We start from the raw sequence: 14810 nt of genomic DNA, 5'->3' as shown, positions 1-14810 counted from the left end.
CTCTACGTCATCGTCTGAATCTTTTATAGGATATTTTGTAGTTTTAAAATGATATTATGATAATGTTTTTTTAAGTCATATTTACTTTACAAATCACATTTTTTTCTTAAATATAAATATTTTACGAATTAGTTTTTAATTGAATAAATGTTTGATATTTGATATTTTATTAAATTAAAGTAATTTTATAATGTTAACTATTAAATATTTTTGGTATAACAAATAGTAATTTTACTTATTTTTTATTACAATAAAAAGGTTTTTAAATTTATATTGCATAAATAATGGTTGTTCAGATATAAGAAAAATTTGATTTATTATTACATTAATAATCAAATACAAAATATATTATTTCTATTTATCAATAGGTAAAATTCAATTTGTAGAATTCCTTTAACATTTTACAAATAATTATTAATAACAATCAATTTAATAGTGGAATTATCAATTTTTTAAGTTTTGAAATTTACTTTGTACTTAGATATTTTCAATATTTTTTTTAACTTTCAAATTGATTGAATTTTTTTTTTCATTAGTTAATTATAATTTTACAAATTCTGTTCGGACATTAATTTTGCATCATTATTATTTTAAAATATTAAAATAATAATGATGCGCGTTCCATTTAGATCAGTAATTCTAGACGCATGCGCTAAATGTAATAAGTATCAAGATGCTTTTATCCAACTTGGTGAAACTGACTTCGATTATAATGAAGTTTTTGAAACCTTAGAAACTTTCATATGTCACTTATATGGAACAGGACTGACGAGAACAATTCCAAAAAGAAAAGTAAACGATGTCAGATTTTCACTATTTAACCGGCAGTATAAGTTGCATGATATGAACGAGCCTTTTTAAAAAAAAAAGCTAAAAAATTTCGATGCTTTAAGCTTACCACCATGTCAAGATGAATTACACCAACATCTACTGCGAGCACATTATATTTCAAATATTTCGACAAATGCTCATAAAAAATTACCAACAGAATTGATTGTTGAAGAACATGGTTGGGAGTTTGAAGATGAAACATATAAATTCAAATGGTTTAGTTTACCTCAGATGCCAGAATCAATTCGAGAAGTAGTGATTGAAAATGAAGCAGATAATGAATGTGATATTATTGAAAGTGAAAGTGACGAAGATGATGAATGTGATGACATCAGCGAGAGTGAGAAAAATGACGAAATTTTTAAAGTTTTTCTAAATTTTTTTTTCTTATCGGAAAAATCGTTTGAAAATTTTTGGAAAAATTCATGGTATAACTGACAGAAAATCGAAAGGATTCTACAAATTAGATTTTACCTCAAAAAATTACGAAAATTTTCATTTACGGAAATTTTTTTGGAAAATTTTGAGGAAAACTCTACTTGACGCTTTTCAGAATAGTAACAGAAGTGAGCATACAAATTTTCAAATCAATCGGTATAAAAATATCATAATAAAATCAGTTTGAAAATTGTTACCGAGACCTAAAATGCGCAGGCAAGTGGTACATTTGACCCCGTTTTATGGCTCTCTGTACCAACCCAGCTGTCCGCTCTTTTGGATTTAGAGTTTTTAGGGGCTAAATAATGAGCCATGAAAATGGCGGACATATTACTTATCGTTAATTTTTCCCCAAAAAATTGCAATTTCATCCCTGTCCGCCACCCCTTATGTATCCACTCTCGCGTCCGCCCTTTGGGATTTCGTCTAGTTATACCAAGATCTTACTCTGGGCAAATTTTCAGCCATATTATCGATCGTTAATTTTTCCGAAAAAAATTACAACTTCATCCCTGTATAGCCACCCCCTGTACCACGAGGGGCGTCCGCCTGTAAGGCAAAGTATTAACCCAGTTACAATGAATATATTCCAATAGAGAAATGTCATATTACTGATCAGTTCAAAATTTCGGCTCTATCTCTCCGACTATTAGGCAAGCTTCTCTTTCCTTTAAAGGAGACAGATAGTTGAACGATATTTTATACAATGTCTATCACCGGGTATGGATTTATTTTTGTCCAAGTTTTATATTGGTCCACTATTTCAAATGCAGTTCAAACAGACATATATTAAATTGTATGTTCCGTTTTAAATACGTTCAATCTGTATTGTCTGTTTAACACAGACCGTTTATACGAATACCCCGAGAACATCTTCCATTCGCAAGGGGTCGCACCTGATAGAAGAACCGATTAAAAACTCACACAGGTTAATATTATTATTATACCAGACTCTTTAATGGTTACTGTTCTTAATTTTTCATCAATCATGTTTTATTTAATTTTTATTATACACATGTTTAATTACATTTGTAATAATCTTCTTTTCCTTTAGTAATATTTCTCTATAACAATAAGATCTGATAATCTTTGTTGTCTTCTTCAATTACGAACTCCTTTATTTTTGAACTTTTCTGTGCACATTTCTTATTTTTTCACGTTTTTCTTTTAAGAATGTAATAGAGCATTTTGCTTATTGTCAATTGTAGATCGCTCGACGAAATACCAAGTCTAACGTCGATTTAGAATTCTAACAAATACAAATGATTCATGATTAACAAAGCCTCATTCTTTGACGACACTATGTACAAAATAATTTATTTGTACACATAATTTAATCAAAGCTTTTAAAAATACTCTTATACTAAACGTTGATCGAGGTTTCTTGATTTTAACAAATTATCTTATATTCTTTATTATCTTTAATCCTTAATATATTAATAATTGGCCATTTTTGATTATATTTCCTAACCGCTACCTCCTTAGTATTTTTTGTACATCAAGTTTTTTGTGTATCAAGTCTCTCAACGACGGTCGTAGTGCATATGTCGATCACTTTAATTATGCTTTACAATTTAATTTGTGTATAAAGCAATATATTTTTTCTTTATTTTGTTATATTCGTTCTTAAATTTCGTTCGTATCTTAACTTCAACACAATCACATAGAGCGAGCATTCCATAGTTCAACCATGATAGAATGATCAGCCCTTTCATTTGTAAAATTATTTAGGTTTTTTCATGATTTTATAGCGTGTGATAACATAAAACACTTTATATCTCTTTAGCCCTTTCGATACTGTTGCCGTAAAAGTACGATTTTTATTTGCAGCTTTGCTGAGCGAGCGCCGTACTATTACGCAAATTAATCTCCATCGTTCAGGTTCTGTCACCGTACATTTTTAATTATTTACATCTTTGAAGAGCTATAATCGTAATAGTACGTTCTATATTGTCCATCTTGCTTACTATAATAGTAGCGTTCATTTACGTTACGATCCGCAAATACACCATACTGATGCCGTACATACACGGCAACACATCACTCACCCTAGCGCCATACTTTCTGAATAGGTACTGTTTTTTTGAAGTTTTACGAGAAAAAAAAAATTCCACTACTACGATAAAACGAATATAAACAAAATGTCGACAAACGAAAAACGATTCAACCACTTCAATATAAAGAATGTAAACTACGGAGGGGCCGTCTCTATCACGAAGTACACAATTTTCCCGGCGCCGTATATGTGCAGCGCGCAACCGATACTTGGCCCGTAGCGAAGGGTTAAAAAACTTTATGATTACGGAGGATCGTATAAAAAAATTTAGATGAAAAAATGAAAAAAAATTCAAATAGACGAAAATATATTAAATTACATAAATTATATTCGATGCTTAAATGTATGCAATCTGTGATAAAAATTAGTCATAAAAATTTATATATTATTATTATTAAAAATATTATTATATATATTAGTCAAAATCTTTCAAAATTTATAAAATCGTCTTGACAACTTGAAAATCGTCCACCCTTGATCTTTTACAATGTCGACATTTTCTCCTGTGGTAATTGCTACTTCTTATGATTTTTTGGTTCCCATTTATTTTACTTCCAATTGACTTAACTTTTTCTAACTTAATTTTTTTCTTATGCTTATTTGTTTAATTTCCTTCTTTTATTATTTCATAATTAATATCTCAGTTAATTAACTTTTAACCAGCACACTTAACTATTGCAAAAAAGCTACTTAAAAAAGACCGCAGGATCGCCATGGTAGATTGCCTACATAGGTTCTTTTCGATGTTCTGTATTTAAGGGGGAATAAGAACACTGAGTATAAGTTAGTAGAATCTTTACTGGACGATGTCTAGATTTATTCTGATTTGTAAACTGGATTTTTCAAATCATTCTACGTCTTAGTATAACCTTGACTTGTATATTCCTGATACTTTACAATTAGAAATGTAAAACAATATATTCAACCAGTAGTGTGTACAATACACAATCTTGACCCAATTAAGTAAAAAATAATATTTCATATAATTGAATAGTAATCTACTTATTTGATTAATCTTTATAATGTATAAAATTTCAAATTATCATTCTCATCACTTCACGCAAGGATATTTATTATCTGTCAACAATTTAACGGTATTTAAAACCTAAATCTTTTATGACCCAATAACATTGCTCTGTTTGTAAGTTTTAAATACACTTTGTTGTCGAATTAGAACGATTCTTTCTTTTTGTCCGTTTTTTAAAGGTTTTCTTCATTCTTGTATATCTTTAATTACCGTTTTCAAATTTACTTCATTTTGAAGTTTATGCTGTACTGATCTGTATGCTGTAATTGTTGCGCTTTGTGCTTATCTTATCTACCGATTCATTAATACTTAAAAAGTAAATATGTTAAAGATATATAAATCAAGTCAACGTTAAAATAATATGTACTACGTTACTTGCTGTAAACATTTCTAAACTAATTATAAAGGGCTAAAAGCTTAGATCATGACATTTGAGTTGTTCAATTCCTTTACAGCATTCTATTTAATGCTTTTAATTCTAATTTATATGCTACAAAGCACAAACCGAAAAAATGCAGTTTCGTTAAAAGTATGTATACTTAGTTATTTATAATTCGAATAGAGGCTTTTACTATCAGGCCTTGCAAACGGTAAAAGCACAGCCAAAATCGCAGGTCAGATGAAGTCGTGGCACGTGATCTGAAACATTTTTAACTAAATTATTTATCAAATTAAAAATTTTTATTAACAAAAAAAGAATTATAAGATAATTATAACGTCATTATCTCTCATGACGGTCTTCTTATATACCATGCGGTCCATTATGTATGAAATAAATTCATTTTTAACGTTATGTATGTACTATGTGAAAAAAACCTGAAACAGGTTGATTTTTGAAATCGTAGGCTTCCACGGTCAGAGTCAGAATTATAGTTTATTCGTCTTCCGGGTTTGGACCGTGTCATTTTGTGAGTGACCCAAAAGTGGGTTCATCTCAGTGAGTGACCCAAAAGTGGGTTCATCTGAGTGAGATGAACCCATTTTTGGGTCACTCACAAATGACACGGTCCAAACCCGGAAGACGAATAAACTATAAAGGTTGATTTTTATTCTTAAATTGACAATTTACGGTATGAAAATATTATACCCCTCCAGCACCCCCTTTGAATTATAAGCACCCCCTCGAAAGTTTTAAATAACAAAGGGGGTAGTATGGCATCTTCTTAGAAAGGGATTGTAGTCCTCTGTTCAGCAGTATAAAGTTTTTTAAGTTTTGTGCAATCATAACTGAGAAAATTGATTTTTAAGAGGTAAAATTTTGATAATGTTTCTATCACAAAACTTTAGGTTGAATGAAAATAATAATGTCACATAATATTTAGAATGTATTTTTCAATGTACTTTACAATTAAATTAAATGTTCAAAATTATCACCATTCACTTCTTGACAATAACCGAGGCAATTATGGAATTCTCGTACAACATTTTGTACGACCTCGGGGGTTATTTTGTTAATTTCTTCCATTATCCTAACTTTTAAATCAGCAATACTGTTTGGTCTATTAAAATATACTTTAGATTTTAAATAACCCCATAAGAAGTAATCGAGAGGAGTCAAATCGGGGGATCTAGCCGGCCATTTGGTCGTTCCACGTCTTCGAATCCACCTATTGGGATAAACCTTGTTTAAATAATTTCTAAATATACGTGCAAAATGCGGTGGAGCTCCGTCTTGTTGGTAGTAAATAGATCGATCTATCTCATTTGGATTATTAACATCAGAAAAAAATCATCGTAATGCAGGCACTAAAAAGTTAATCAAAAAATCTAGATAAACCGCACCATCAACTATGCCCTCAAAAAAAGGACCAATAATTTTATTGTTAATGATACCAGCCCAAACGTTAACTTTTTTAGGATATTCCGTGTGAGACTCACACACCTAGCGAGGATTTTCTCTTCTCCAATATCTACAGTTCTGTTTGTTAACCGTTCCTTAGTTTATTTAGACATTTCGAGAAGAAATTCTCACAAAATGATTCATTAAATATTTATTTATTTTAAACATTATTTCTAACCTTATACTTTCACCTTTCTTCATATTGTAAATGGCTTAAACGGGATCGGTTACAATAGACGGGGAAAATCCAATATCTTGTTACATCTGGCAGTAGCCTTTTCTTTTTCTTTAAGTCACGTAAAAACATCAAAACACAGTCGAAAAATGGTCGTCGTGCAATAGTCAATAAACGTTGGATGAAGAAGATACAAGTATGTACTTACTTGCTTGTATCTAGACTTCGAAAGTTTGAAAGTAATCTCGGTCTGCTAATACCAATACCACTCGTTACTCGTTAATTGTACGTTTGAATTGTGAGTGGTTACTCGTGAAATTATAAATTATACTTAAAAAATAATACCCGTGAACCCAGCAGATAAAGTAACTACATATGTCCTATGAGCTCATATAATATTCCCAATAAAGACCTAAAGAGAAAAAATATCAGACTGTACTAGTGCGCGGAACATTATACAGATATAATATCGTAGTTTTAGTTTCCGGGCATAAGTTTTTATTTAGAATAAATGTGTTAACATCACTTCTCTTTTCTATTTATTATGCTATATTTAAGCCTTTTGGGAAGGCTTAAATAGTAGACTTAAGGCACCAGTTTCGCTGGTACTTCAAGCACCCAGCTAATTACCTTTTATCAGTGAAGAGCAACTAGAGGACCTGAGATTTTTTTAATGATTTTATACACGTGTCGTCTGATTACAAACTTTGGACATTGAAAAAAACCGTATTCCGGACATACAAACAAATAAAAACTTTTCACACATTTGCATTCATAAAACATGATGCGATAAAATTGCAACTTCATAAAAAAATCTGGCTACAACGTGTAAACATCAATTATAGGTAGATAAAGAGTGTACAATATATTTAAATTATCAAAAAGATATAAATATCGTTTACTTTCAAAAGCAAAACGTAAATAAAGTGGTGATATAAATTTAACATATTTTATAACTTGAGGTATGTGTTTTGTATTGATTAAATTATATGTACCTTATTCCTCTATCTATATTTTGTTCCCGTTGTTTTTGTCTCGTCACTTAGCCAGTCACGTCCACTGCTTGACCTAGGAATTCCCCAATCTCATTAATTTTTTTCTGATTTGTGCTGCTTATAATTTGTTTCTCCGCTATTATTTTATAATATTGGTCCTTGTAATCGGTGGCCGTCCTCAGATTCTCTTGTGGTATTCGAAATCATTGTTTACGATGTAACGATGGCATAAACTTCTCAGAACAGAATTATTAATTTGAGAATTGAATAACCTAGTACAGCGTTCTATATGTATTTTAGTGTTACATTAGTCTTCTTACGTAAACTGCATTTTTTTGGTAACGATGAAAATATATCAAGAGAGTTATTCAGATTCTTACATTGCTTGTTAAAGAGATGTGGCAAGACAACTGAATGTTCATCTTCAGCAAGCTCAAGACCAGCCATCTGCGTTTCTATTGTTTAAAGATGGTTAAGTAAACAGATTTTGACAAATTTTAGTTCAACAACACTTACTGCTGCTCGCAATTTATGGAAAAGATGATAGGTATACAAAATAGATATATAAAAGTGCTGAAGAACATCATACTGCTTTTACTCGGTCCGAGTACTTACACCGAGTTGCTTCTGAGGACTCAGTAATAGTTTGGCCAGGGATTTATTTTTAAGCACACACAAATCTCGTCCTAACTGAAAGAGGTCTTTTAACAGCACACAGATACATAACGAAATTCCTGCATCATGTGATGCCATTTGTTGGATTTATTGGCAAAGTTTTTCTGCTAACGCAAGGTAACGCTAGACCACACACGGCAGGGATTGTAACAGTATTTTGAAGAGGTTGGTATTCCAAAAATGAATTGGCCTGCTCAAAGCCTAAACCTTAATCATATTGAGCACATATGGAGCGTGCAAGTAACAAGTTACATATCTCCTTCGAATGGCTCTCATTGGGCTATTGAACTAAAGGGGCATCCAGTGACGGTCGTATCTCACTGGTTAGGTATTGTCTTAACAAGCCGGAGTAACAACAAATGGCTTCCGAAAAAAAACACTCAAAACGTGCTCAGTTCTATGTCAAATCTAGTGGTGAGTGACATTTACAACCATGGTACCAACACAACTATTGAAGAAAGATACTTGCCTTCTCTTGGCTTACTTCTTTTTTTTTTATGACTGTCACTGTAACGTAGAAATATTCAATAAAGTTAAATAATATTTTCCAAATTTTGGAGTTAGCCCGTTCATGCATTTGCAACATGTCTCACCTATTCTTTCCTTTTGTTGGATAAATATCTCCTGGATCAAATACACTGTATATTTTCTATAGTCTGAAAATTTGTTTCCATATCTTTTATTAACCTTTTATTAACCCCAAATATTACCCAATATCTATTAATACATATGTGTCTATATGATTGCGTAGACGCATTTCAAATGTTTTGAATCTTTTGTGATATATGTGTAATCCTTGTTACCAGAACTTAATATATACTTAAAATATGTAAAACTCGTAATGCTTAAATCTAGCTGATACAAAATTTACATTTTCCCATTTTCTACATCTTTATTTTTCTAAAATATGTGTGAAAAGGGGTATATGAAAATCGATGGTTATGAGGAACTAGGAAAAAGAAAATGATCGAATATAGAAAATGGTAGAACAGTGTTTCAAACATGTGCTAACGGTTGTTTTCGAGAAGAGAATGTTCTAACAATCTGTAACATATCGCACGTCTATTATTATTAGTTTGAACTTTGTAATGGCATATAATCGATTAAATGCAAATTTCTGCTTTCATGCCGCCGAAATCCAAGCCCGAATCAACCGTCGAATTATGTTGAGAAACTATTGTATCGGAAGTTTGAATACATACACATTTAAAAATTACGTTGATACATTTAAATAGAAAACAGACGAAACTATAAAAAAAATGCCAAGAATATTGAAATTATGTTAATAAATTTTGTGAAATAGAAAATGCTACCGAGAAATTGAAAAATAAATCGTGAAAACCAATAAAGTATTATAAATAGCTCATACTTATATGTATAATGCATGAAACCGTTATTCTCATTTAATTTAACAATAAAAACACGATAACGGAATTTCATATTACGGCCAGTTGCATATTCCAGGATCAAGATTTTTAATAGATTGTATTTTCCATGTAACCAATTTTATAGCATTATTCAGTCAACTTATATTTCCAAATATGTTGCCGTTGTCATATTTGTTTTTATATTTTCTATCGAATAATTATCTCTTGTACTTGTTTCTTTCTTCTTGTTCTTTCCTTATTAAGTTTTTTCAGTTTGCCACCTACCCAGCAATAAAAAATTTACATTGAACAACAAATAAAATTTTCAGGAATAGAACAGGAAGTGAAAATATTAGAATTGGCGAATTAGAAGTGATTAATCTTAACACCTGTAGTCACCAGTCTTTTAAAAATACTGGACAATTTTAGGAAGATTCAGGTCCTGATCTCTAGTAAGGGAAAATCGCAATCTCCACTTTCTCGCAGCAGAAGACGTACCACATTTGAGTCAATAACTTAAGTGGTTGACACATATGAGGACCGAGTGTATTCCGGGGTCTCCACGTCATTATTCATAATCACGCGGGGTACCACCCTCTTCCCATATGGATGTGAAATCGTTTTCAAAGGCACATATATAATTTTAAAACATATATATCAACGATATTGTTGTAAAAACAACCTGTATAATATTGTAATAGTATAGTTATTTTATCAAATTGTGCGCTCAGGTCGTCAGCTATCGTGTTAACGTATGTGCGACTGATTCCCTACATCAGGGATTCGTCCTCCCCTCGTTATATAACTTAGGACAGACAGTGCTAATTTGCCTCTCGGCATGTAAAGACGGGCTGGGGTGTGATCCCGAAAAGTGCGTGGTGCGTAAGTGATAAATGCGCTTGTAAACCCCGGTGTTTTGTGTTAAACGTATATGAGTTTGTTTCTCTCAATTCTTTGTATCTCTGTTACTGCCTCCCAGCACTGTAAAGCTAATGATATTTGTATAACTCTTTTTAGTATTATCAGAATTGCGATAATTATCAATGTTGAATTAGCCCTTAAGTTCACTATAAATAAATCGAAGGAAAAATACATTTTAATTGTTTTATTGCTTCAGTGGTCCTTAATAAATATTTGGAAGCAATTAGGTGTTCAAATACGCCTCTCTTAAATGTGGATAGTTTGGCAACAAAGTTTACCCTTTCCAGATATCATACTCAGAAAAAACCGGCAACGCCCAGTATGGCATTGGAATGCTTTTAAAATTCTCCAGTTGTATTATGTGTAAAAGGTTATTATAGCAATTAATAATTGAGTTATTGTTCTTAAACGGATTCCCAGCAGATTTAATACAATTTCTTCTCTAGTTAATCGTCTGACAAACCAGATAATAAACTGTAGTGTAGACACTTCGTCTCAGGACCAGCAACTTCATATGGAGTCATACGTTGCCATGTTATCATATCCACTGGTAACTTTAACATCCTAATATATAAGTCTAAATAATGTAAACCCAATTGTAACATATAACTTTTAACGGGTTTTTACCTAGATATTTAGTGGCTCAAAACATGTACACCTAGACACTGTTGATGGAATATGGATTCCGAAAACGTTTTGTCTTCATGGCATAGCCCGTTTGGGATTTTTAATTTTATATACCTTTTATAAAAGATTTTAACAAAAATTTTTTGTGATACATGGTATACAACAGTATATGGTATACAGCCATGGTATACAGGCTGTATACAGCCAGCTACAGGAACTTAGTTTCCTTGTGGAAATCACTACATGGTATGAGTATCGGTCGACCACGCAAAAGATGGGAGTGACATCCGTTCATAAAGGTATCAATCCGCCAATAACAAGCGTAATTGTTTATAGAGAGGAAGAAAAATAAAAAAAAAATAAATCTTTTCTATTCTATTTTTTAAGAATTGATAAAAAAATATTGCTCTATGAAATGTTTTTCTTTTCTTTATTTTCTTTTAGATATCTAAAATTTAACTTTTCTAACAACGACCTTTAAAACACATCGAACAAACACTAACGCTTGAATTTCGCAAAAGTTAGTGACTCATTTTAAAACTTTCCAACTCGAGTGTAAAACTTCAATGTCTGAGTTCCTGAACATAAAAAAATGAAAAAATTTACATACATCGCTCTAAAAATAGAAAAGCAAAAACCACAAATATCCTATCTATGGCTGGTTGTAAATGTGATAAATAGTATGCTAATAGTTGGTCGATAATAACTATAACATTATTAAGTAATGAACGCAGCTAATTGTGAAACCCAATCAGTTAAAAATGATAATGTAATAATGTTGATAAAAGTCATACAATTCTTATATTGACACCACAGCAGGAAATTCCAGAAAAAAGTTTACTACTTTTGTAATAAGTAATTTCTGAAAATAATACTAGAATAATAGGGTGAATTAAATACCGGATAACACAAAAATAAATATAAATTTTTTTAAAAGATTTTTCAGGATGAAGTGTGGTAGTTTACAACGCCCAATGACTCCTTTATCTAATCTAAAATTTATACATCTTAAAGGCTTCTATTATTTGTCGATCTTTTGTTCCTATTAAATATAAAAACTGTTCAGTTGTACCTAGATACAATTCCCACTAGTGTTCTTTAGCTTTTTCATTCTTTGTTGTAATTAATTTTAGTTCGCTCACCTCTATAACAGTGTTATAATTATTATCAGCATATCTCGAGGTTATTGTTGTACCTTAGAGCGCTATTCTTTCAAGCCAATCGTAGAACAATTTGGGAACTTTATGATAAACAGAAGTTAGCTTGGATCTTTAGTAAACTGTCGAGAAATAAGTCATCAGTCAGGAGACTATACGGAGATATACTGAAGGAAACTATAGGACAAGCGACAAAGGTCAAAAATCAGTATAGATCAATCGAGCTTCACGACTGGCAGATCACGTATAACACACATATTCTACACTAGAGAATCTGCTACTAAAGATAAAAAAACAAGATTATAAATATAGAATAAAAAAAAGTTTAGAAAATATTTTTATTGTAAAAAAATATTTTTAAAAGAGATAAACAAGGACAGCAATTAGACAGCTAAATCCCGTCTGGATAATAAACAAAACAAACAACAGCACTAGAGCTGCTACATAGGTGGTAATAAAATTAAGTCATATGTTAACCCGGGGTATGAGAGGTGAAGAAGTGAACAACATATTATATAAATGGAAAAGGTTGGATATCGAAAGCGTAAAGTCCTTGATATGACAGTTGAACTCTAACACAATTAACTCGTAACAGTTTCACAATTTTGAAATGAAGTTAGGTATATTAAAAAAAGGTAGTGCTTACAATACTGTAGAAATAATTGATTCTCAGATATTTCTTGAGGAAAATATCTTCATAGTTTTTTTAACTCGCTACAAGAATAATTATATTACAATTTTTGTAATAATAATCTAGAATTACGTTTAATATGCACCCAGTGTTTTATGAAATCATTTATTTTTATATTCAATTCCCCAGCTGATATTAAGAAACGTTTGTTGTTTCTGTTTTATCGCAGTAGTAGTGAAAGGTCGTTTCACGCCAACCTCCCGCGTATTATCACTCGATTTTTATTATCTTTTATTTTTATTTTAATAAACATTCTTTCCTTTTAGCCAGTGATTTTATGCTGCTTTCTCTGTCTATTACGCTTTTTCCTGTAATTATTTAGATAATTTTATTTCAACATATTATGTGTATATGAAAAGCTTACAATAATGTAGAAAACAATAAGATTCAATCTTTGTTTGAAAAGAAACGCGTTTCGAAGCACCCATAACAATGAAGAGAGGACATAACTCTCGTTAACAAGTCAACATCACAAAATAAACGAAGAAAACCCGCTAAATAATCAGTAACCATTTTGGACTGATCGGAATCGCATGACTTTGGGAATGAGGACGCGGCATATTATGGCAGCGATCACCATCATCGCTTCGCATCGCATCGCCTACCCGATCCCCGTCCTCGTCGCCGGTTGGAATCGCTCGGGGCTGCACAAGGTAAAAGTTGGCGGTGTTGCCGTATATATTGTGTGTTCGAGTATGTTTACAGTGGATAGATATCACGCTTTGGACAGATTACGGACCGCTAATGAGGATTTCACCTTGCGCTTTTTACGTTTTTGTAAGTTTTTTTGTTTCTTGATGTTTAATGCGATTGATTGATGAATGAAAGGCGGGGATGAGAAAAATCTCACAATTAGTTCAGTTAGATTAAATGATCGGCTCAGCTGCTTAACTTTAACCTCATTAGAATATCAGTACGATTTATTAAATTAACAATAACGTATTGAATTACATGACATCAAAATTAATATTGAACAAAACTACACTACTAGCAGAGAACCTGAATCAGTCAATCATATCTTACACAAAAATAAACACATCAAAAATGTAAGGAACAAAAAGTTTTTCTCTCATATATGGTACTTACATCAATTTTGATTGGATTTTAAAAAGTTATATACCGTTAGAATGCCTGATAAGTCAGCACTAAATTCAGCTTAATTTTAGTGTGCTATGATTTCTTTATAAAACATAAAAATCTAACAAAAAATGTATTTTAATCTGTTTCCTTCAGCAGCAATAATTATAGTTTGACAGCTCTTTGGTATGCTTAAAATTAAATTATCAATTTCTTTTTGATGCAATATACCTAATATAATTGAGTAGAAGATCTATTCCTGTTTAAGAAAATGTTGAAGATCTTGTCTGGTGTAAACATCGTGCAGATGAGGAGCAATCTGTCTCTGAAGCATATCGCATACATGCTAGATGGGATTAAGACCTGGTGATTGCCCTGGCTACAGGACCTGCAGCAGTGGCAAATTGATTGATTCAAAGTGCCTTGTACAAAAACGGCAACAGTTCGATGATGAAAAATGATTCTAGCCCACATCATAACTTATAGATCAGTATATGGACGAACACCCTACCCTGTACATGCCTGAGTCTCTCGTTTCGACCGTCCTCTCCAAACTCTCATTCTTCTTTAATCAGAGTAGAGACAAAACCTAGCTTTACCTGTGAATAACACAGAACTCCATTCTTCTAAGCCCCACTGCATATGTTATTGTGCTTTCACGAGTCCACGATTTCCATGATGTAACATGGGAACCGTCAATGGACGTCTGGCGTGCAGGTCAGTTTCATGTAATCTATTCCTCAAAGTTTGGTCACATACAGTAATGTTGTGGGTATTTTCTAAGGCTCTGTAGAGTTCACGTGTAGTTGTATGCACATTTTGACGACGACATACTTACTTACCGATCCTGTGGAGGAGTAGTTTCACGTTAACAACCCCCATGTCTTTCAGAGACATCACCAAATTGTTCATATCGACGCTACAATCGCGAAA

The 14810-nt window shown here is 31.8% G+C and overlaps 1 protein-coding gene across 1 annotated transcript in view; it reads left to right on the top strand.

The window, feature by feature from the left end:
• The window catches only part of LOC140450238 (uncharacterized), a 498980-nt gene that overhangs the window by 20900 nt on the left and 463270 nt on the right, over positions 1-14810 (top strand). The gene's annotated exons all lie outside the window — the stretch shown is intronic.

This window comes from Diabrotica undecimpunctata, chromosome 1, assembly GCF_040954645.1.
Source record: "Diabrotica undecimpunctata isolate CICGRU chromosome 1, icDiaUnde3, whole genome shotgun sequence".
NCBI lineage: Eukaryota > Metazoa > Arthropoda > Insecta > Coleoptera > Chrysomelidae > Diabrotica > Diabrotica undecimpunctata.
Note: the sequence above shows the minus strand (reverse complement) of the source record. Positions and strands in the feature narration are given on the sequence as shown.